At 44.1% G+C, this 22,166-nt stretch overlaps 1 protein-coding gene across 3 annotated transcripts in view; it reads right to left on the reverse strand.

Moving 5' to 3' along the window:
* TNR (tenascin R) overlaps positions 1–22,166 on the reverse strand; it is a 424,403-nt gene that overhangs the window by 309,121 nt on the left and 93,116 nt on the right. Inside the window, exon 2 of one of the 3 annotated variants that reach the window (XM_021063665.1) lies at positions 16,565–16,674. The exons of the other annotated variants lie outside the window; for them this stretch is intronic. The gene's annotated coding sequence lies outside the window, so the exon portion shown is untranslated. The remainder of the gene's footprint in view (positions 1–16,564; positions 16,675–22,166) is intronic. 3 annotated transcript variants of the gene reach the window in all.

Genomic DNA, 22,166 nt, shown 5'->3' on the forward strand with positions numbered 1-22,166 from the left:
AGGTTTCTGAGAAGCCCCTGACCATAGTGGTCATGGAGGCCAAAGCTGTCGCTGACACTCTTGAAATAACCCATTATATAGGCAATGGTCTAAAGGAGCCAGAACCACTGGGAGAAAGTCTATAGCCAGGGACTCTTAAAATGTGCCTCAGAATCTCAGGAAAGGCAGATAAAAAAGGCTATTTTCTTGGAAGCCATGGCAGAGATTCTGACTTATTCTGAGCAGGGGACTGAAAATGTGCACTTTACCCACATCCCAGGAGATTCTGTTGCAGCTTGTCTGCAGTCCAGTCAGGAAGGAAAGCATGTATTCAGGGCTTATCTTTCTTTCCAGAGGAGGGGGCCCAAGCATTGTGATTTGGCAGGGGGGCTGGTGTGGGGGGGACCTCTCCTGCGGGTTCCGAGAGTCTTGTTAGGATCTCTGAAATCTGTTATTAAATATTATTTAGATATTCATTTCTTGAAGGCCACTTAAAAGGACTTAGAGTGAAGAGGTAAAGAGTTAACTTTTTTTTGTGCTACTGTTAACGTTTTAGCTCCAATGAGCTGAGCTGATAGAGTCATTTCTAGCTGAGAGCTGGTGAACAGTCCAAGGCATGGGGATTGGAGCTTGCAGCTGCCATTTGGAGGCGGAAGAGCAGGGATTGACAAGGGAGGGAGGAGGAGCCTCAGTTCGGGGATGGAGATAGACATCCCCTGCAGTTCTTTACAATTTTGCCCAGGCCTGGCCTGGAGGGAGTTGGAAAGAGGGAGCCATTGTCCCCAGTGGTAGCGCCAAGCAGGCGAGCAAAGGAATCACCAAGTCATTCAATTTGTCTATCAGATCCCGCTGGGCCCGCAACAGGGCTTCTGCAGCCATCAAGGTCAAGTCGTGAAGAGCACTTATCTATGGGACTCTGTAGAAAACAAAAGAAATCTCATTTTCTCTCAAATTTAATTTTACCCTGTGCTCCGAGAGTGTGATCCTATCAGGGCTGGAGTGTAATAGCCCAGCTGGAATGGATCAGATTGGGTTTTCGATAGCGCCCTTGAGCTCCAGCACGGCAGGCGCAGGCACATCCGGCCCGGCTGTCTGCCCGCTCAGGGATGCTGAAAGTGGAGTCAGCTTACCTCTTCTCCATCTCCAGTAATGTATCCTGTCTTCCCTTAGCCTGTGGACAGCAGGACTTAGGCACTGAAAAGGTCCTACAGACGCAGGCTAAGACGCATCTATTACAGGTTCCCAGAGGAAACTGTGTTGTATTAAAGTTTCTCAACAATGCCAGGCAACCAGGGGCAGGCAGGATGCCAGGCTGTGCTGGTGCCCTATGAAGGAACCCTGGCAAACCATGGACACAAGAAATGCGGAAATATAGAGGAAGGACTGCAGAGAAGAAATGCAGTGAACTATCAATGCATCTTCACACTGAGAACAATTTCCCTGCTCTAGAGAGATGGAAGTGTGTCCTGAGGCTGGGGTTGGAATTGAGCAACAGAGGGTTGGGGCTGGGGGTGGCAGGATTCTGACACTGGAGAAGCTTCAGTGTCAGTCCTGAGACACCAAAGCCAGCACTGGTTAAAAGGCCAAAGTTGAGACTGGGAAGCCAAGAAACTTTATGGGTTGAAAATAAAGTTAAAAGCAAGAGCCAGATGACTGAAAAAAAAAAAAAATAGCTTGGAGAGTTCCCTTAGTGGCTCAGCGGTTAACAAACCCAACTAGCATCCATGAGGATAAGGGTTCAATCTCTGGCCTCGCTCAGTGGGTTAAGATCCTATGTTGCTGTGGCTATGGTGTAGGCCAGTAGCTACAGCTCCAATTGAACTCCTAGCATGGGAACCTCCATATGCCATGGGTGTGGCCCTAACCACCCCCCCCCAAAAAAAATTAGCTTTGGGGTGTTGGAAGCTCATTCTTGCATGGTCCTAAGACCTCAAGTAGGGCAGATGCAATCACTAGTAGGGTAAGTTAATGGAAATATACATATAATACATACAGAGAAAATTAAAAGTATGTACAGAAAATGAAAGTGGCAGTAGTTGAGCATATGGTTCCTCATTGTGTAGATAAGTTATCAGTTCTTTGGAAAGAACTTTAGGTACATACTCAGTCCTAGGTGGGACTTTCTGATCCGACCTCTGCTCAAACCTCTGCTCAAATGTCATTCTCCGGAACACTCTTAATATGCAGAGCTTTCCAGAGCCTGGAGGCATCCTTGTCTTGGCTACTGAACAGCACACCCAAGTCTGGGGACAAGGGCTTTCAGCTAGAAGACCTTAGGGACTCCGTGAAACCAACAACAAAAAAATCAGGAAGGGAAGGTTACATGGATTCCTGAGGGCATATCTGATGAGCAGCGAGATCCTATTCTGCTTTATGTAGAAGAGCCTTTGTTCAGGCATGCAGGAGAGACTCTTGTCCTGTCTCTAGAAACTACAAATCAATAAAACCTTTTAATAGAGACTGTCCTGAAATCATAGGTTATTGAGGAAGTGTCTATGAGTAGCAAATCACAAGCTGAAAAAAATGTATGTTGTTTTTGTTACCTAAAGATAGTAAGAGCCATCACAATTTATAAGTGTTCACCCTGTAGCAGGCCTGGGGTTCAGTGCTGTGAATACTGCACTGTTAGCCCTACGACAATCCTACAAGGGTTCGGCACGGGGCTCCAGACTCACCCTCTCTCATCCCCCCTCTTCTCTTACTTTCCCTTTCATCTCTAGCAAATAGGAAGGGCTGGCAGATAAGAGCGTTTGGGCCTCTGTTTCCAATGTCTCTTCAGGTGTTTAGGGAATCTGTTCCTACCACGGTATTTAGCTTCACTGTTAGGTCTCCTTTTAATGAATAAAACACAGCCTTTTAGAGCTGTCAGGGCTATTTCACACTAAATTTACTCATGCTTCTAACTCTTCCTGAGAACGCAGCTGAGCCCCGGTGGCAAAACAAGGGTGAGCTGAAGAACTTGTCAATTATAGGTTGAATTTTCATCAAGCAAGAAAGTCAGGGCAGGGCCCAGCTTCCGCAAGATCAGTTGGCACCCAGATGGTGGTTGTCTGGCTACATTGGAGGGAAGGGAACAGGGCAGGAAGATTAATTTCATTAATGTCTAGTTCTTCCGATTTGCAAAAATTAAAAAGATGGATACCATGCAGGACTGGGAAGGATGTGGGGCAAGGAGTGTTCTCAAATGTTGATGCACAACCTTTGTGGAACATGACCTGGAATGTCCTGCTGAAATCGCACAGGTCTGATCAGCAACCCCTTAGAATGAATTCTTATTACAGAACTACATATGTCTATAATATATAATACATATAGGTTTGAGCTGTATCTATGGGTCTGTAGATCAGGGGCAAATTATAGGGTAAGGTGTGGTGCATTATTTCATTTGCCAAATCAAACAAACAGGAAAATGTGTGTGTGTGTCTGTGTGTGAGTATGAGCACAGAGAAAACTACAGAAGGTCACTTGCATTGAATGGGTATGTCACTTGAGTGGAATCAGAAGGATCAGAAGTATATGAGCTCTTTCTTTACACTCTCTACACTGTTTTACATATCATAAAAAGCATAGACTGCTTTTTGATTAAAAATGAAAATGTAAACTTGTTCTTAAATCTATTTAGAAAAACCAGGAGGCACTTATGGGCATTACCATCTGTCATTGCTAACAGTATCAATTTTGCTGAGCTAAAACAATTTTGCTCTAGAGGAAAGAGAAGTGGGTTGAGGTAAATCATACCAAAGTGGACAAAACTACAGTTCAAAAAGGTACGTGCACCCTATGTTCACAGCAGCACTGTCCACAATAGCCAAGACATGGAAACAACCTAAAGGTCCATCAATAGATGAATGGATTAAGAAGATGTGGTACATATATACAATGGAATAGTACTCAGGTGTGAAAAAGAACAAAATAATGCCATGTGCAGCAACATGGATGCAACTAGAGATTCTCTTATTAAGTGAAGTAAGTCAGAAAGAGAAAGACAAATACCATGTGATATTGCTTACATGTGGAATCTAAAATATGGGACAAATGAACCTCTCTACAAAACAGAAAGAGACTCACAGACATAGAGAACAGACTTGCGGTTGCCAAGGGGGATTGGGAGAGAGTGGGGTAAACTGGGAGCCTGGGGTTAGCGATGCAAACTATTAAATTTAGAATGAATAAGCATTGAGGTCCTACTGTACAAGGAACTATATCCAATCTCTTGGGATAGACCATGATAGAAGATAATGGGTCACTTTGTTGTGCAGCAGAAATTGGCACAACACTGTAAATAAATTATACGCTAATAAAAAAGTTTAAATAAATCAATAATACTGAAGTACCCCCAGGGGACCCTATGAGGAGGAATCTTGGGTTTGTGAAAGTCCCTTGAGCTGGACCTCCAAAGGCAGTATCCCCTAAGCTCAAAAAAGCCCTTGGAGAGTAGGTTGTTTGGCAAGCATACCTAGGCAGCTTCTTTATCAATGGAGCTTCTCCACTTGATGAACTTTGCAAACAAAGGAAAAGCAACTTTAACAACTAAGCAAAAGCAGCTTTGGCAAAAGTGCTCAGCCAATCAGATCATTACAGGTGGTGTGAACAGAGCTGGTTACTCTGTCCCAGGACTCATCTGTTCACTGTGGAGAACTGAGGACTCTACCAGGCATGGGCATGGGTTGAAAGAATAGGACATCCAAGATCTTATGACGTAATCACCGATATTACCCAGGCTTTAACATAAATTCTTATTTCAACATTAAATTGTTTGATTTCACTTGGAAAATAGGATCTGTAAAAGTTTCTGATATGGCTCAGTGGAAACGAACCTGACTAGTATCCATAATGATGCAGGTTTGATCCCTGGCCCTGGTCAGTGGGTTAAGGATCCAGCACTGCCATGAGCTGTGGTGTAGGTTGCAGAGGTAGCTAGGATCTGGGGTTACTGTGGCTGTGGTGTAGGCCAGCAGGTGCAGCTCAATTTAGGGTCTGTAGGGTTAGACGAGGCCAAACCACAAAACTATCTAAAATCTAAAAATGCTGGCAACCATGAATTTAGGGTGGACATTTGGCTAGATGGCGCAGAGATTAGGCAATTCTTTATATCTGCAAAGCACGTAATAGTTTACAAATTTTTTGGCATTAAAAATAAAGGTAATATTAATATTAACCTCTATTAAAGTCTATCCAATGCCACTCACCTTATCTCATTGAATCTTGAGATCTCTATGAGATCTTTTTGGTCTGCTATATAAGTGACAAAAGTGAGATGGGAAATTTGTGACCTGCCATGACCATACAGAGGGTACATGGCAAAGCCACAATTCAAACCCAGAGCATCCAGGGTCTGCAACACAAAGCCAGAACTTGTAATCTTAAATTTGGATTTGTCACTGTACCATGCTGCTTTCCCATATAAGATTATGATGACCTTTACCTCAGAGGGACAGACAGTCTTATATCTAGTTCTTAGCCATATAACTCTTTACAGGGAAGAAACTCACACCACTCCCCAAGCACCTGTCTCCATGCCTTTGCACAACTGTCCCCTCTGTCTAGAATGCCCACCTCTGCTTCTCTGCTTTACAATCAGTTTTTACTCAAGACTTGGCTCAGCTCCCCAAACTGAATTAGACATATCTTCCATAATCCTGAATTGTGAAACTTAGCTTTTCCTGAGCTGTAAATTTTAATTCCATTTACCTACAAAGTTTTCGAGAACAGAACCACATATTCATTTATGTACCACAAAGTCTAGCACACTACCTGGCACACAGAAACTGCTTGACACATGTTTCATGAACAAATGAATGGACAAATGAAACAAATGAATGAATGGCCCCCATTCTCAGGTTCCTTTTTAGAGTAAAACTGGAATTTGTCCTGATAGGAGGATGTAGGGAACGCAAAAACTATGGAAGTCAGGAAATACAGATTCTCCAGAGCAGATTCAGAGTCCAGCTTTGAGAGCAGTCTCAAGCCAGCCAAGATAGGATGTCAAGTCTTGGTACTCCAGATAAGACACCTCAGAGAGCTTCCCAGGGACTAGAACATCAGAGCCCAAGGAGGATGCTCAGGAGGGGGATGGCAAAAAGCCTGGGGACCCACTAGGTGTATATTCCCTTTTGTGCTCCTCACACAGTTGTGCTCTAAGCCCTATTCCTTTAGGCAGAGTTCTGCCTCCATCAGGTGAGAACACAACCAGGACTATCACAGCTGGCAGTGGACAAACTCAGCTCACCACAACAGTAGGTGGGCTTGGAGGTCCTCGGCCTGCCGGAAACATGTGGCGAGTGGGCCATGGCTCTGCTATCCTCAGCGAGCTCAGGTAGGAAGATGCGGATTGTGTCAAGGAGTTTCCTTGGAGTCAGGACAGACATTTTTAAGTGGCCACTGTCTGGCGCCCACAGGGGCTCAAAATTCTATTGAGTAAATTAACGAAGAAGAGGATAAAGAGAAAAGAAATATAAATCATCTTTTATAGATCCCAAACCATCTCTTCCTAGGAACTTGCTCTTATTTCTCTTTCTCCATACAAATGCCACACATATCTTGAGGCTTGTTCCAACCCACCTCCATCCTCCTGAACACACTGGGCATGGGGTTATCATCCATAGGGATTTTTCTTATGCTTTGTATTTTAATGTGTTTATGGATGTTCTCTTCCATTAGACCCTACGCATCTTGTACGCCAAGACTTTGCTTTTTGTTCTTTTTTCCTTTCCACTACCCCAGTGCATAGAACTAAGGTATGGCTGGTACCCTTTGACTGCCTATGCCTCCAAATACATGGAAAGAAGAAGGTAAAGATTCCAGGGCTAAGAGGAATGGTGAGAAAGATGGAAAGAGAGAGACAAGAGGTTTTAATGGCAAAGAAAAACTATGTTTTTTACAATCCAGCTTGTGCTAAAATTAAATAGAAATGACTATCAAGATGGCAAGTGTAATTACAATTAATTAAATATTCTGTTACCCAAATTATTTAATTACCAAAGCTTCCCACAGCCTCTGAGCTGATTTAATCACAACTGCCATAAAAATTAGGGAAGTTGTGAATGGATGGCCTCTTCATACATTCTATATTATATATGGAACTCTCAGCTGGAGAAGACAGACAGAAGAGGAAAGAGTGATGCGCTTCCATATGTGCCAATCTGCTGGGATCTTTGCCTCGGGAAGGGTAGGAGAGGAAGTTCCCTGATGGCTCAGTGGGTTAAGGATCCAGTGTTGTCACTGTTGTAGCTTGAGTCGCTGACCCGGGAACCTTCACATGCCACAGGCATGGCCAAAAAAAAGAAAAAGAAAAAAGGTGGCGAGGGGGAGAGAAGAGCAAGACAAGGAAATGCACCAAAATTAAGTGCTGCAGACCAGAAGTGGGCTGGCTACAGAAGAAGGTAGTGAGAAGTGGGCTTAAGAGTCAGCCAAACCCAGTTCAGCCCAGTACTGGCAGTTACTAGCTGAGTGGACCTTCCTGATTGTTTTTTCATTCACAGAATTGGAATTATAATAAAAGAAATAAGGCCAACCCATGAGGTTGCTGTGCAGATGAAATTAGCTAATAGATGTAAGCCCCTTGACACAGTGATTGGCAATTCTCTACTTTGATTTTGAAAGCCGCTTGCTGTTTCAAGTGGAGGCAGGGAGCACGCGGGGGAGGAGGGCAGGGCTGTCCCCGCGTTTCAATTCCCCTAAAGAACTGTCTCTCCATATATACAAAGCTGCCCGGGGCTGATGATGCACTGGCTCCTTGTCACCGCTGTGCCTCCTTCCTCCATCCCATCCATCTAGCCACCTGACATCTCCTCTCTGCTTCCCCATCAGCCCTGCCCTCTGTCTCACCTGTGGGTCTCCCTCCCTGTGTTCAGAATCATCTGTTCTGCTGATGGGCCTTCACCTTCTTTCACATTTTGTTTTCTTGGCTAAATAATTGTCTGTCTATCTCAGACAAGTGTTTATCTCCATAGCCCAAGAGTGTGTGGAGAGTTGAATGTATCAGAAAGGAAATCCAAGCACTGAGTGGAATGAAAAGGTGGTGCTGGTTGGGGCAAGGGACAGTCCTCGTGAACTAGAAATGTTAGAATTGGAGAGGTTCTAACGCATCCTCTGCTCCTCTCTGTCTCTACCGTTATAAGAGGCACATGTAGAAACAGGCACAAAAATGGAAATGGCCTTGCTTGTGCTCAAGGACTCCTACAGAATCAGGAGCCAGTCCTAGGTTTTCTCTTCTCATCTGATGGATGCTCTTATTGTGATCAGCCACTGCTTTTTCAGGGCAGCTTATAATTTTATACCACATTACTTATTACCAAACACTCCCCCCCAACCAAAACACTCAAATAGAGGTTGCCATGGTTATTCTAGGTGGCCCAAGCCCTGCTCCTTCTCTCCATGGCCAATGCTCCCACACCAATCCCCTAGTGTCACTGCTCCTTAGCACTGTCACTGCTTCCTACTCAGGCACTCCTCTGCCCCTTTGTGGGTGCTGGTGAGGCTGGGAGTCCTGCTTCCTTAGACCATTAATAAGCTGCATCCTCAGAAAACAGGAGGTCTGCTGTGTGCTGAAGTAAAAGGTATGTGAGAGAGTTCATCCTGAAAGAAGCCCATCCTAGCACATGAGAGGTCTGACTCAGAAGCCAGAAACAACTTAGAGCTCTTGCTCTCTCTCTCTCTCTTTTTTTTTTTTTTTTTGCTTTTTAGTGCCGCACCCAAGGCATATGGAGGTTCCCAGGCTAGGGGTCGAATCGGTGCTACAGCTGCTGGCCTACGCCACAGCCACAGCAATGCCAGATCCAAGCCACATCTGTGAACTACACCACAGCTCACAGCAACCCCAGATGCTTAACCCACTGCGTGAGGCCAGGGATCGATCCCAAGTCCTCATAGATACTAGTCAGATTCATTTCCACTGCATCACAATGGGAACTCCCCAACTTAGAGTTAACATATGGGGAAGTTGTCCAGTATGGGGCAACCTGAGCAGTTCCATCTTGAAAATGTTTACCAAAAGGGGGTAACTGAAGGGGTCTCTCAATTTTCCCTTCAAACTTTGCCCCAGGACGACAGATGATCTCTAATAGTTTAGAAATTCCCCAGTGGGGATTTGCTCGGGTTTGAACATTTGCCTGTCACATCAGCCAGATAATTCCAATATTCAGCAGGAGTGAGTCTTCTTATCATGACTCCATATCTACATTTGTTAGAACACATTTTATCAAGTACTTGGCAAGAGATATGGAGTGGCAAGGAGGTAATTCTCTTGTATTGAACTGATTTGAGAATTTTTCATAAAAACTCTCCCAAATCCAGTTGCATGGATACAGATGGAATTGCTAGTGTGTGCTTCGGACCGAGTTAACTCTGTAGAGACTGAATTAATTACAAGAGTCCTCAGCAGTCATGCCATTGTCCACATTCCTATTTGATGCTGCATTCACTCTGGCTGCGGGAGATCCTCAATCAAACAATAGATCTTATTCACTGTGGACCATTACAGTCCAAAGAGGCCTGCAGATTACAGAGAAGAGAGTTACCATTATCAACATCTGGGTTCCTGAAAGTTTATTTTCAAAATACAAAAAAAAAAATCCATTTCAATTCCAGAAGATTTATGTTTCCCATCCAGGAATTAGGCATGCTCTTTTTTTTTTTTTTTTTTTTTTTTTTTAAGGGCTACGCCTGTGGCCTATGGAAGTTCCCAGGCTAGGGGTCAAATCAGAGCTGCAGCTGCTGGCCTACACCACAGCCACAGCAACCCCAGATCTAAGATGCATCCATGACCTAGGCTGCAGCTTGCCACAATGCCGGATCCTGAAGCCACTGAGTGAGGCCAGGAATCCAACCTACATCCTCATGGATACTAGTTGTGTCCTTAACCTGCTGAGGCACAATAGGAACTCCGGGCATGCTCCATTTTTGAGAGCTATTTATTCCGTGTTGTTGCCTGGGAGTCATCTATTTAGGCTACTCTCGTCCACACTGGGTGCCAGCCCCACCTCTCATTGCCTCTCTATCCAGGCTCCCTCAACTGGACCTTCGGTTCCCACCACCTGACAGATCATTCTTGTTCCAATTCGCAATTCCCAGATCAATCCAGGGATATGAAAGGCAGCAGCTAAAGAGCCTCACACACAACTGTTGGGATTAGTATGTCACAGTGCTGAACTGAGATCTAGGGGTTTAACATTAACTATTGCCTCCTCTGTGGTCAGAAACAGAATATGCATTCCTGGGATAGTCATGTGCCAACAATAATGGTGGTGATACTAATAATAGCTAACACTTAAAAATGGCTTACTGTGTTCTAGGCAATGTTCTAAGCACTTTATACACATAAGCACAGGTAAACTCTCCTGCTAAGTGCTGAGTCATAATTCAGGCCTGAGAGCCCCTGCCCTCTTGCCCAGGCTTCTGGTCCCAGGATTGGGTACCCATTTAATTCTTGCTGACTGCCCAGTTCTCTTGCTGTTCTTTATCCCTCTTCTAGATATCTGCTCCTGCACCCCAATTTTAAGGCCAGGACCAGTCACCCATGGATAGGATTCCCACGTAATAAATATATTTTCTTCTACATGATTCCAAAACTCTTCCACGTGAGGTCTTTCCTGGAGCCCCACACCCCTGCTGTTGAAAGCACAACACTCTGCTATGTTTCTGTTTGGAAAGAGCTTTATCAGCCCTGACAAACTCATGCTTGGTTGGCATAGGTCTCATCTCAGGTCTTTATGTGATGCCTCAGGCAAGAGTCTGGAAAAAAGATAATCACAAGATGGCAAGACTGCCCAACCCTGAGTTCCTTTTGGAGCCTCCATAGCTAACATGCCTTGAGCACAGCTTAAAACCAACTTGATTTATACCAACATAAAGAGAGTGAAAGTGTGGTTCCGTTATGGATCTTACAGACTGAATTCTGAACGTTCTTCGGAAAGAATAGGCTTAGTCTGCATGAATCTGATTTTTAAGAAAATGAAAGGTGGCTGGGACATGCAAGGCAGCACTCTGGGCTTGCCTTCTGTTTATTTCTGCAGCTCCCTAGCATCCTGAGTTCTAATGGTCCCTGATAAATGCCATGCTGGAATATGATTACAGAGCAGACATAGTTACTACATGGTGCAATTATCAACTGTGCAGCCATCACTATGGCATTCAGGGATCCATAATAATGAAAGCAGAGATAACATGGATAATTAAAACTTAAAGAGAATCCAATATCATTTTCAAACCATTTAGTTTCTCCCACACCAAATCCTTTCTGCTCACTCACAAACACGTGGACCACATGAAACTGTACCTCTTCTTCCTACTTAGACCCACCCTGTGGTGGAAATTGAACGGACTCATAAAATCATCAAAAGACAGAGAGAAGCGAAAAAAAGAAAAAGAAAAGCCCTGGATAATCCACAGCCTGATGAATCATGCCTGAGTGACAATGAGTGAGAGATAATACATTTATATTTTCATGATAGGTTCATCTTTAGGGGCCAGAGTAAGCCAGGTATCAGTTAATCAGTGCCTGGATAATTAATTGCTGCATGAACTTTCAGTGTGGTTCCAAGAAGAAATCTTCCACTAAGGGGGAAATGTCAAATCTAATGTCATCTGGGCTTCTTTTCATTGTCTAAAGCTTGTCTCAGCTGTGACTTTGGATTAGATCTCTTTGCTCAGGCTTCTTATCTTTACATGTGGTCTCATGATCCCCATCAGATACTGCTCTGCAGAGAAGGAGAGGCTGACTATAATGAGGGGAAAATGAGTGTCATTCTCCAGAGGTGACAAGTTCCTTCTCCCCACCCCCATCTCCAATGAAACTTAGAAGAGATGCATGGGTTTCTAGGGCTCCTCCATAACTTGTCAGGCTGCATATGAGCATCTAATTGCTCTTCTTTATGGAAACATAACTTATGCAGCTGGGTTGCTGTGAGTCAGCTTCTTTAGAAACAGGGAGCGTTGCCCTTTCAGTAATGTCCCTGATACCCCAATGCTGAGATCTTGGAATGGAGTAGAGACAGAGAGAACAAATTTTCCTTTTATGGAGTTCCCATTGTGGCTTAGCAGAAATGAATCTGACTAGTATCCATGAGGACTTAGGTACAATCCCTGACCTCGCTCAGTGGGTTAAGGATCTGGCACTGCCATAAGCTCTGCTGTAAGTCACAGACACGGCTCAAATTTCACATTGCCATGGCTGTGGTGTAGGACCACAGCTACAGCTCTGATTTGACCCCTATCCTGGGAACCTCCATGTGCCTCAGGTGTGGCCCTTAAAAAAAAAAAAAAAATTCCTTTTATGTGGAGTCCTGCTGGAAGAGTTGTCTCACAGGTCAGCTTTTGCTCAAGCAGACAGGAGAATGAATTACTTGAGGTCTCTCAGTCATTCACAATAACCAACTGAGACACTCTTGGGCAGGGACACTCCTCACTAACTTCCAGAGACTGTCCAACCTCCTTCCTAAGGAAATGTCAGGTTCTCTCTCCAATTTATGTTAAGACCTCCAAACCCACTTGGACCAACTCCCCTTCAGATGGCTTCATGTGAAGAGGCTCTTATGCCTGTGGCGTCAGGATAGGGCTTAGCCCAGAAGGACCCCTCAGAACAACCTCACCCCTGTGCCACAGCCCCAGGGCTAGAGGAAGGCAAGAGTGTTATTGAACTGGTTGGTTGCAGGTCACAACACACAGGAACATTGTGGGAAGGGAATGGGAGGACACCAAAGCCCTCCAGCTGAGATTAAAACATAACCCAATCACCTTCCACATTTTAGCAGGATCCTGCCTTTGGTTGATTGGAAGGCTCTAACAAACTTCTAATGACTGAGTCTACCTTCCATCGAATCACTCAGCCATGGAGCTAAACTGGGCCATAATCCCTACTTGCTGCCATCTAGAATCTTGTTTTCCTAAACAGAGGTATCAATTTCACTTATATTGTTTTCACTCTTACTCTTTGTATGGGAACATAGAGTTTTATTAAATGAAATATTTTCTTCTTGACTTTTCTCTCTCAACACCTATACCTGCTCCATCAGCCAATTTGACCAAATTTACCTTCAAAATATAACCAGAACCTGATTGCTCTTCCACCTCCAATGCACATACTCTGGCCTGAGCCACCAGCATCTCCCATGGACACTGATTTCCTTGTTTCTACTCTTGCCCCATCATAGTCTATTCTTTATATAGCAGCCAGAGTGATTCTTTTAAATCCTAAGTCACATTTATCATGTCACTCCTTCACTGACTTTCTAGTTCACACAAAGTACAATGTAAGGATACGGTGATAACCTACAAGACCTTTGGGGATCTCGTCCCAGTTAACTTCCTCACCTAGGTTCCCTGGCCAGGAGCCCATCCCAGCCGCACTGGCCTCCAGGTACACTCTCACCTTGGGAATTTGAAACTTGCTGTTCCTTCAGCCAAGAATGCTCTTCTCCCACTCATTTGCATAGTTCCCTTCCTCATTTTATTTTAGTCTCTGTTCAAATGTCCTCTATCAGAGAAGGGGACCCAAAAAAAGAAACACATGCATATTCCCAGCCCTTCACCTCTAATGAGCTATTTTTCAGATAGATGTTGGCCCTTCACATTCAATTCCATAATCACTCTTGACATCCTGGAAATATACTCTAAGTTTTGACAGGAATTATCTGCCACGACATCATCCTCTAGTTAGAAGGCAGTGCTATGGAGTGAGAAGTGTTTGGAAGTAGGTACCAGGAGTTCTTGCCCTCTCCTGAGCGACCTCTGAGTAATGGTGATATTAGTTACCTTAAGTCACCAACACTCTCTGTCTTAGTTTTCTCATTTATAGATGGAGGTTTGACAAGCCCACCCACCTCATGGCGTCATTGTAAAAAACCACACACCATACTTTATTGGATGACAGTTTAAAAATGCATGTACTACGCAAAGGTAAAATCCTGTTAGCATTATTAGAGGAAATCAAAACAAAGGACGGGAAGGGAGAGATCTAGAAATGTGAGGGCAGTTCTACAGGACCCAGAGAACTTTAACTAGTTTCCTCCTCCTTTTCATGTTCTTTTCAGTAGGCAATGAAAAACACATCGAAATATGACTGCAGAAGTACTGCCAAATTCGATACTCATAACATCTATTCAATATTCAGCAATACACTTGCAAAATTGCAGATGGTTGTGGGTTGTGATGGTCTCTTTCCAATAGTTCCAAAGGGGTAGACAAAATGTTATAAGTCAACAGCCAGTCATTTGACGCATCCTGACTGGTTAAGTGATGTGACAGCCAGCGATCATGTGCAAATTAAAACATGATTATGCACGCAGATCATCCAGGACTAAGTAACATTTCACAGATGCATGCTAAATTACTAAACACCCTTTGAAATAAATCGTGACCATTATTTGCTATTTTCCCAAGAGTATTATTACTAAAAAACTTCAAAGTCATGGGTATGTATTGCCTAGTGAGTTAATAATAGGCATGTGATAAGAGACGGTTACCACAAAGTTGGGGGTGTGTTAGCAACTAAATAGTCATGTCACCCCACAGGGTCAGCAAACAATTTATGTAAACATGCACTCAAAGACACATCACCCAACAAAATGCCATTCCTCCCTTGGCAATGCTGATGGTTTAGCTTTGAGGTAGCTGCTCGGTTTACTGCAGATCTAATCAGTGCCATGTCATCATAATCCTCAGCTGCAAGTAAGTATGCATTTCTCCATCTCTGTTATGAGCTGTGTCACATCTCAGCCCAGCCAGATCACAGCTGTGGGCAGAAGGGTCAAGAACATGGCCATATTGGGCTTAGTGATCCAGTAATTGGAAGATGAAGAGAGACTGAGCTGTAGGAGGACATTCATTATAAAACAGACCAGGAGTTCCCGTCGTGGTTCAGGGGAAATGAATCTGACTAGCATCCATGAGGACGCAGGTTCAATCCCTGGCCTCACTCAGTGGGCTAAGGATCCGGGGCGTTGCTGTGAGTTGTGGTGCATGTCGCAGACACGGCTCAGGGCTGGCATGGCTGTGGCTGTGGTATATGCCAGCGGCTACAGCTCCAATTCGACCCCTAGCCTGGGAACCTCCATATGCCAAGGGGATGGCCCTAAAAAGATAAATACATACATACATACATAAAGTAGACCAGTGGTTGATTCCTCATTGTTGCCATTCCTCTGCACCCCTTGCCCAGCTCCACAAACCTGGGCAACTCCAAGAGAGAGAGGATCCTGAGGTTGATGGCCTGGGACCGTGTTGTGAATTGTGGCCCCGAGGTCTACCTGTTTTCTATACAATCCCAGAAACTAGACCACTCCCCTCATCTCTGTCTTCCCCCACCTGGCATGGTACCTGGCACATAGTGAACACTCAATGCATGTTTGCTAAATACGAGCAATCTCTAAATAAGTAGAAGCTGTTTTTCTGGTCTAGAAGTGTCCTTGCACATTAGAATTCCTACCAGAGTCCAGGCCTTTCCCCGGGTCAGTCACAGTCCTCCTTCTTGCGTCACTCATTTGCATGGGAGGGAGAGAGTGTGTGAGAGCTGTCTGTTCTCTCCTTTCACATTTATGAATAAACTTTCATTCTTTACGTGACTTAAGCTTTCTTCCTGCTTTCAGTGGCTTGGGAATGAGCCATTAGTCAATGGCGAAGTGAACAGATTAGCAAGTATTTATTGAGTGCTAACTGGGTGTGAAGCTCTGTGTTAAGTACAATTGAAAGACTTTTAAAAAATTACAATTCCAGCTGAGAAGATTAAGGAGATACAAATGAAGTAATTTGAAAACAATAATAAAATAACCTAACATATGTTTTCAAAGGATCATGAAATGTTTGCATAATTTATGTATTACTTCCCTCTAAAACTACTTTAATCAACATATAATAAAACATAAATATGCAGAAAACAGAATAAAAATAGGTCAACACCAAGAAAATGAAGCAGGAAGATAATTCTGCTCCCAATTTGGGAATGTATGGTGGCCGCCCATGAAGATGGGCTTTAAGATTCCTAGCAGCCAAGGCAAAAAAGGAAAGAGAGCCTTTTGAGATCTAGCATCTCGCCTCCTCATGATCACTTAAGAAGAAGGTTTCTACTGCACCAAGAGAAGCAAACAATTTCCCGATATTAAAATCTAAAAGGGCTTTATAATGTGGATCATTGTGTCAGGAACACTGAAAAACATAATGGACAATATCTTCCACAACAGTTTTTAGAGAAAATGGGGACATGTTCTTCATTTAGATGATTCTTAAAAGCCCTTCCGTAAAAGTCATGGGCATGATAATGAACAGGACTCAGGGAAGATATTTCTGCAGGGAACGTAGTTAACACAGTTCAGGCATAGAGCTTCCTGAGCAACCCAACAAGAGCCAGAGAGGGAGCCTAATAAACATTAAACAATAAAGGGGTTGCTATGTACTTTGATTTAACTTAAAATGTCTCAGTTATTCCAACTCAGCTTTTTGTCTGGAACTAAAAAGCAGTCATTTTCAAACAGAATCCTGACAAATTCTAGAATGCTGAATGAAGAGAGCATCGTGTGCTTTAGACAGCAGACAGGCAAATAAGACAAAGTTGATATTTTGTTAGGAAAGTTAAGAAACCTAACAGTATTCTTACCTGGACTAAGTAAGGGCTCCAAAAAGGGCTTTGGACAGAGCCAAATTTTTCCTAAATCCTGGGTGCCAAGGCAAGACGGTGGGTGTCTAGGAGTATATTAAATGGTGAACCTGTTTGGGGCAGGAAGTTAAAAGATATTCTAGTAGCGTGCAGTTCTATGATCAAAGACTCACCCTACAGTTTTCCCTTCCTCCCTCATCACTCAGGTCTCTATGAACTTCCCACTTCATGGCCACTAAGGGGGCTCCCCTCTGACTCAGGCAGTTATTCTGTTAAAATGTTACTCAGAACATAGTCCCAACTCTGCATGTGGATTTGACCACACTGACTCGGCCCCTTTTTGCTAGAAAGAAACCACATAAATAGTGTTGGCCTTATGTGTCGGCAGAGCACCAAGCCACCAAGATGGCATAATCTGCTAGGGGAGCAGGCCCAGAGCAGCCCTTCCTCCATGGTCCATCATAAAGCTTCCAGCTCCACCACTGGAGACTTGCTCTCTGGGCTTCCCAGCTTTAAGAGATTGCAGTTTAAAATACTCAGTAGAACCAGTACAACTTTAATCCTCTCCCAACTACTGATAGAACCAGAGACATCTGTACTGATAGAGATAAACTAGCCCAGAGATTACACACCTACGACGGCAGGCTTTAAAAAGGTAGAAATTCTGCAACACCAGGCTCGCACTACCTAAGACAGCAATAGGCTGGAGCAAACCAGCACTTGCCCTTTAGTCGTAGCAGGCTTTTTCTGCTTTGCCCCAGTCCCCACCACTCCCTAGTGTTATGCCAGGCCTGCTTCACCCATGTACATGACCTGCTCCATCCTGTGGGTCATTTGAGTTTTTAATCCTTCAGGATTCAGTACCTTTATTTGATGTCTCAAACAGGGGAAAGGTCTTATTCAAGGTTGCACCTGATTACTGGCTGAGCCAGAAGTGATTCCATCTTCCCAGACTCCTGGTCCCCTCCATCGTGGATCTAAGCCCTCAGCAGGCAGGATGGGACAAGTGCTGGCAGAGGGCAGACCCTGAACTGGGAAGAGGAGTCAGGAAAACACCAAAGAAAAAGCTTCCCTCAGTTCACACTGTTTTGCCCCAGGCTGGCTCTGCCTGCAATAATATTTTTACAGCATCTTCCAGAAAAATCAATTTGTTTAAAATAGCAACTGATTTCGCCCTGGGTGAAATTGTTTGGCATATGCAAAAAAGAGAGCATTGTGTGTGTTGCGTGTTTTTTTAAAGCTCTTTCTGACCTATGAACAAGTGGCATTGTTCATCATGCACATAAAAAAATCGCTCAAGTGTATTTTCTGGGGGAGGGACTGATTTAAAATTTAGGAATGTGGATTTTTAATCTAATTCTTTAAGAGCTTTTATTTCAGCCACATAATGCCTTTCTTTGTTACAATATTCGCAAATGTGCTTGTCACTATTTTGTGCTCAGTAAAAAGGACGTTCGTGGTCTCTCGCGCTCTCTTTTAAGAGACAGAAGCAAAGTACCGGGAGGAGGGGAAGCTGGCGTAAATGGTTCTGCCGAGATGAAAAAAAAAATCACAGGCAGAACCTTTCCAAGCTGCTCAACACCAGAAGGAGATAACAGGCAGTGTGTGAAATGCCAATTATGATGGTAACAATAATGGAAATCGTTCTACCCGCAGTCTCCGCTGCGCTTTGCAAAGCCTCAAGTCCTAGACGGACAGGAATCCTCCAGGGCTCGAGGGTTCTCAGCAGTGAGGCCCTCCTTACCTGGAAGCTGTGTGAATCCAGGGGCATGGGTCAGGAATGCGAAGCGCCACGGTGGCCCCCCAAGAGAATATGCCCCACTGGTCCCTTTGCTTCAGTGTTCATTGGCGTGGTTTCTTTTCTAAGGCATAAGCCCTGGTTTTCCTGCCTTTTCCATTGCAAGCCCTGGCAGATCCCTTCCCCACCCAACCCCCACCTGTGTGAAGGGCAGATGTCCTGAGCAGAGCAGTCAGCTGGTCTCATCTTGTTCCCCCTTTTAGCATGCTCCGCCTCCTTCACCGGTAGGCACAATTCCAGCCAACATCTCTTGTCCATGAAGCCAGCTCTGATCCATGGTACCCTCTGCCCATCAGCTTTATGCTTAACTTTCTTTCCTGGTAGCTGTTGCTGTAATTCCCTCCTTGTATTTTTTTTTTCTCTGCCTGGTTTTAGAGTTCTGGTTCAGCTGTGACCAACCCCTAACTAGGTTGTGCGTTCCTTGAGACCAAGAACAATGTCTCGGCTGTGTTCGTACCCTCCAAACTTCAGTGTTTTCTGTCTAGAATAAGCACTCCATAAATGTCTCATGAATGGAAAGCTCCACTTTGAAAAACTGAGTTACTGTGTTGGAATGAGAAGGCCCTGCATGACACCAGGTAGGATGTAAGGCCATCTTGGCAATGCAGGCTCCGGTACTCGATCCGTTTCAATCAACTGAAAGCAGCAGCCTTGCCATCACACCAAACCCTCACCCCACCATCACATGGCAGCGAATGGCTCGGCAGCCTAAGAAGACCAGACCCCATTTCCATTCTCACCGTGGCCTATTTCCTCCCATTCTTTTCCTGCTCTATCTCTCTGATGGCTCACTTCTCAGTCTGCTCTCTCAGCGTCCCTCTCACCTACCCACTGCCCCTCTCCCTCTTGCCCATCCCAATTGCCCTGTCCAGGGGCCCTTTGTCCTATTGCTAAAACCTCCATTTTCTCCAACAAAGTAAAACAAGCTTCCCTTTCCTTACAATCACCCTCTCTTCTTTACCGCTAGGAGGATACCCACCTGCCCTCTTGCCCCTCCAGCCTGCTCCACCCTTAATCTCGCCATCTCAGTAATTGCAGCACCATCGACCCAGTCATCAACCCCAAACCCCAGGAGTCATCCTTGATTTCTCCCTTTCCTTCATGTCCTGTTCAAGTCCTGTACCAGGCCAGCCTTGTCAGCTCTGCCTCCAGAACACCTCACCAATCTGCCCACCTCTCTCCCCTTCACCTCCTGCCTGGAGCCCATAGTGGAACCTGGTTTCCATTCTTATCTCATGACCTCCGACCCCCCCACCCCCCAGTTGCCAGAGAGAGTGTAAAGCATGAGTATTAGGCATGCTCCTCCCTGCCTGAAGGCCTCCCACAGCTCCCCCACTACATCAGGACCAATCCAGGCCACCCACCCCCACCCCACGGTCAGGCTGCCACTGGCTCCTCCTGTGCACTCACTTCTCTCCAGCTGCTCAGCTTCCCTGCTTCCCCTCGGGTAAGCCCATCAACTCTCCATCTCAGAGTGTTTTACTTGCTGTTACTTCTACCTCAAAGCTCTTTCCCAAGCTTTCCTTCTCTCCCTTAGGTCTCAGCTTAGAGTTGCCTCCCAAAGCTGTTTCCTTGAGCCACTATTTAAAGGACCTTCATCGCATCACTCTGCTTATTTCCTTCTCAGTATTCTAAGCTCAGTCCCCATGATCAGAAATTGTTACGTCACTGCACCGTCTTCTTATGCAACATCCATCCCCACTATTAATACTCTCCACAAAAGGGGACACCATCTTTCTTGTTTCCTGATGCAGCCACAGCATTTAGCACAGAGCCCAGCAGGCAGAATGGGCTCAAGACAAGAATGACCACCCAGAAGGGGGCTTTTCACCCCTCGGTGTCTCTTCTCCACAACCCAGTGGTCAATTCCAGGCAGACTGACCGCCCTCCCCTGCTCCGTCACTCTCCCAAAACTGCTCCCATCTGGCCATTCGCTGAGCCTCCTCAGCCCTCACCTTTCTCTGTGTCTCTGCAGCCCTTCGTTCACTCTCAGCTCTGTTTTCCACTCTTATTGCCCACTCCTCATGCACACGTGTTCTAGAAACCTAGAGTCAGTGTTCCTCAGGTTCACTCTCTGCTCGGATAAACTTTCCTCTTTTTTTTTTTTTTTTTTTTTAAGCTGGTAAAATATAATTGTGTTAGCATGCTTTAAGATTATAAAAGATTAATATTAAAAAATAAATAGAAGAAAGCATACATGCAAGAAGAAATACTCCAAGACAGTGCTTCTCAAACTGGGGTCAACAGAACCCTGGGGGATTTTTAAATTGTGTGCTTTCATTTTGATATTCATCTTTGGAAGGAGTTAATAGAGGCACAGTCTGGATTATTGAGTTGGCTACCTCATAACCAAGTACTTGGATGTGACTGCAATGCCTGTGTTTGTGTCATTGTTTACAATTACCTTGGCAACAAGTAGGGTTGGCTTCATTGGCACACGCTGATGAGAAATTAACTGTGGGGACCATACAGCAACCACCCCTCCCCACCTCGCTACTGCCCCCCCCCCCCCGCAACCTCATTATTATCCCTCTCCCATCTCTTTACTAACTCCTCTTCCAGCACCATATTCACAAAGACCAGGGCTAGGCTCTTGGAAGCAAAAGATAAAGCTGTTGGAAAAGAGCCTTGTTCAGCATGTTCTCTGAGGGGGAACATGGGGGTGAAGGAAGGAATGGGTGGCAAATGCAGAGTGTCAAACCCAGAGAGGAACACAGAGGATTCTTCCCTAAGCCAGATGAATGAATGAATGAATGAATGAAGCAATGTAAGGATAGAAATTTAGGCAAAAGAGGTATCTTTAATAATATAAGAATATTGTCACTGGCTATGTTTCAATAACATTGAAAAACTAAAGTAGATAAACCTGAAAATATATAAAATATAATATACACGATAGATATGGAAAAGGTAATTGGAGAACTCCTTCCAGAGAATCCCAGACCTGGTCATTTATACAGGTACAAACTCATAAATGTTCACGCAATAAATTATCCCTACCTTATATAAAATGTCCCAGAAAAAGAGAAAGATGCCCAGCTCGTTTCATAAGGCTCATATTACTGAGAGTCTAGAACTGGACAAGGACAGTAGAAAAACAAAAATCGTAGGTTCATTTTACTTATGCACATTGAAACAAAAGTTCTAGATGAAATGTTAACTGCCTGAACATGACAGTGAGTTAAAACAAATAAAAAATTACAGTCAAGCAAGAATTTTTCTAGGAAAGAAAGGTAGCTTGTCATTGGAGATTTATTCTAAATCACAAATTTCATATATTATTATTCTATGTTATTATTCTAGTATACTCAGAAAAAGCACTTAATGAAGTTCAAACCTATACATGATTTAAAATAACTTTCAAAAAACTAAGACGAAAACTTTCTTAATTTAATAAACATTATATATTAAAACCCAGAGCAAATCCCATACCTTTAGTAACACATTTTTTAAAATATGAGAATATATTTGTTGTTTTGAGTTGGGAAAACCTTTTTTAAATAAGATTTAAGAAGCACAAACAAAAAGTGAAAAGCTGATTTAACTACCTCAAAATTAAAGATTTGTATTCAGTGGTGAACATGTAGACAAAATTAACCAAATAAACCACAAAATTGGAGGCGATGCCTCAAAGTAGAAAACCAATAAGAAATTACTATCTAGGATATGAAAGAATCCCGCAAATCAACAAGAAAGGAAACAGTTGAAATGTGGGCAAAAGTTATAGGTAGAAAATTTGGAGCAGAAGAAAGCAAACTGGGAGTTCCCATTGTGGCTCAGTGGAGATGAATCTGACTAGTATCC

The sequence above is a fragment of the Sus scrofa genome, chromosome 9 (genome assembly GCF_000003025.6).
Source record: "Sus scrofa isolate TJ Tabasco breed Duroc chromosome 9, Sscrofa11.1, whole genome shotgun sequence".
Lineage (NCBI taxonomy): Eukaryota > Metazoa > Chordata > Mammalia > Artiodactyla > Suidae > Sus > Sus scrofa.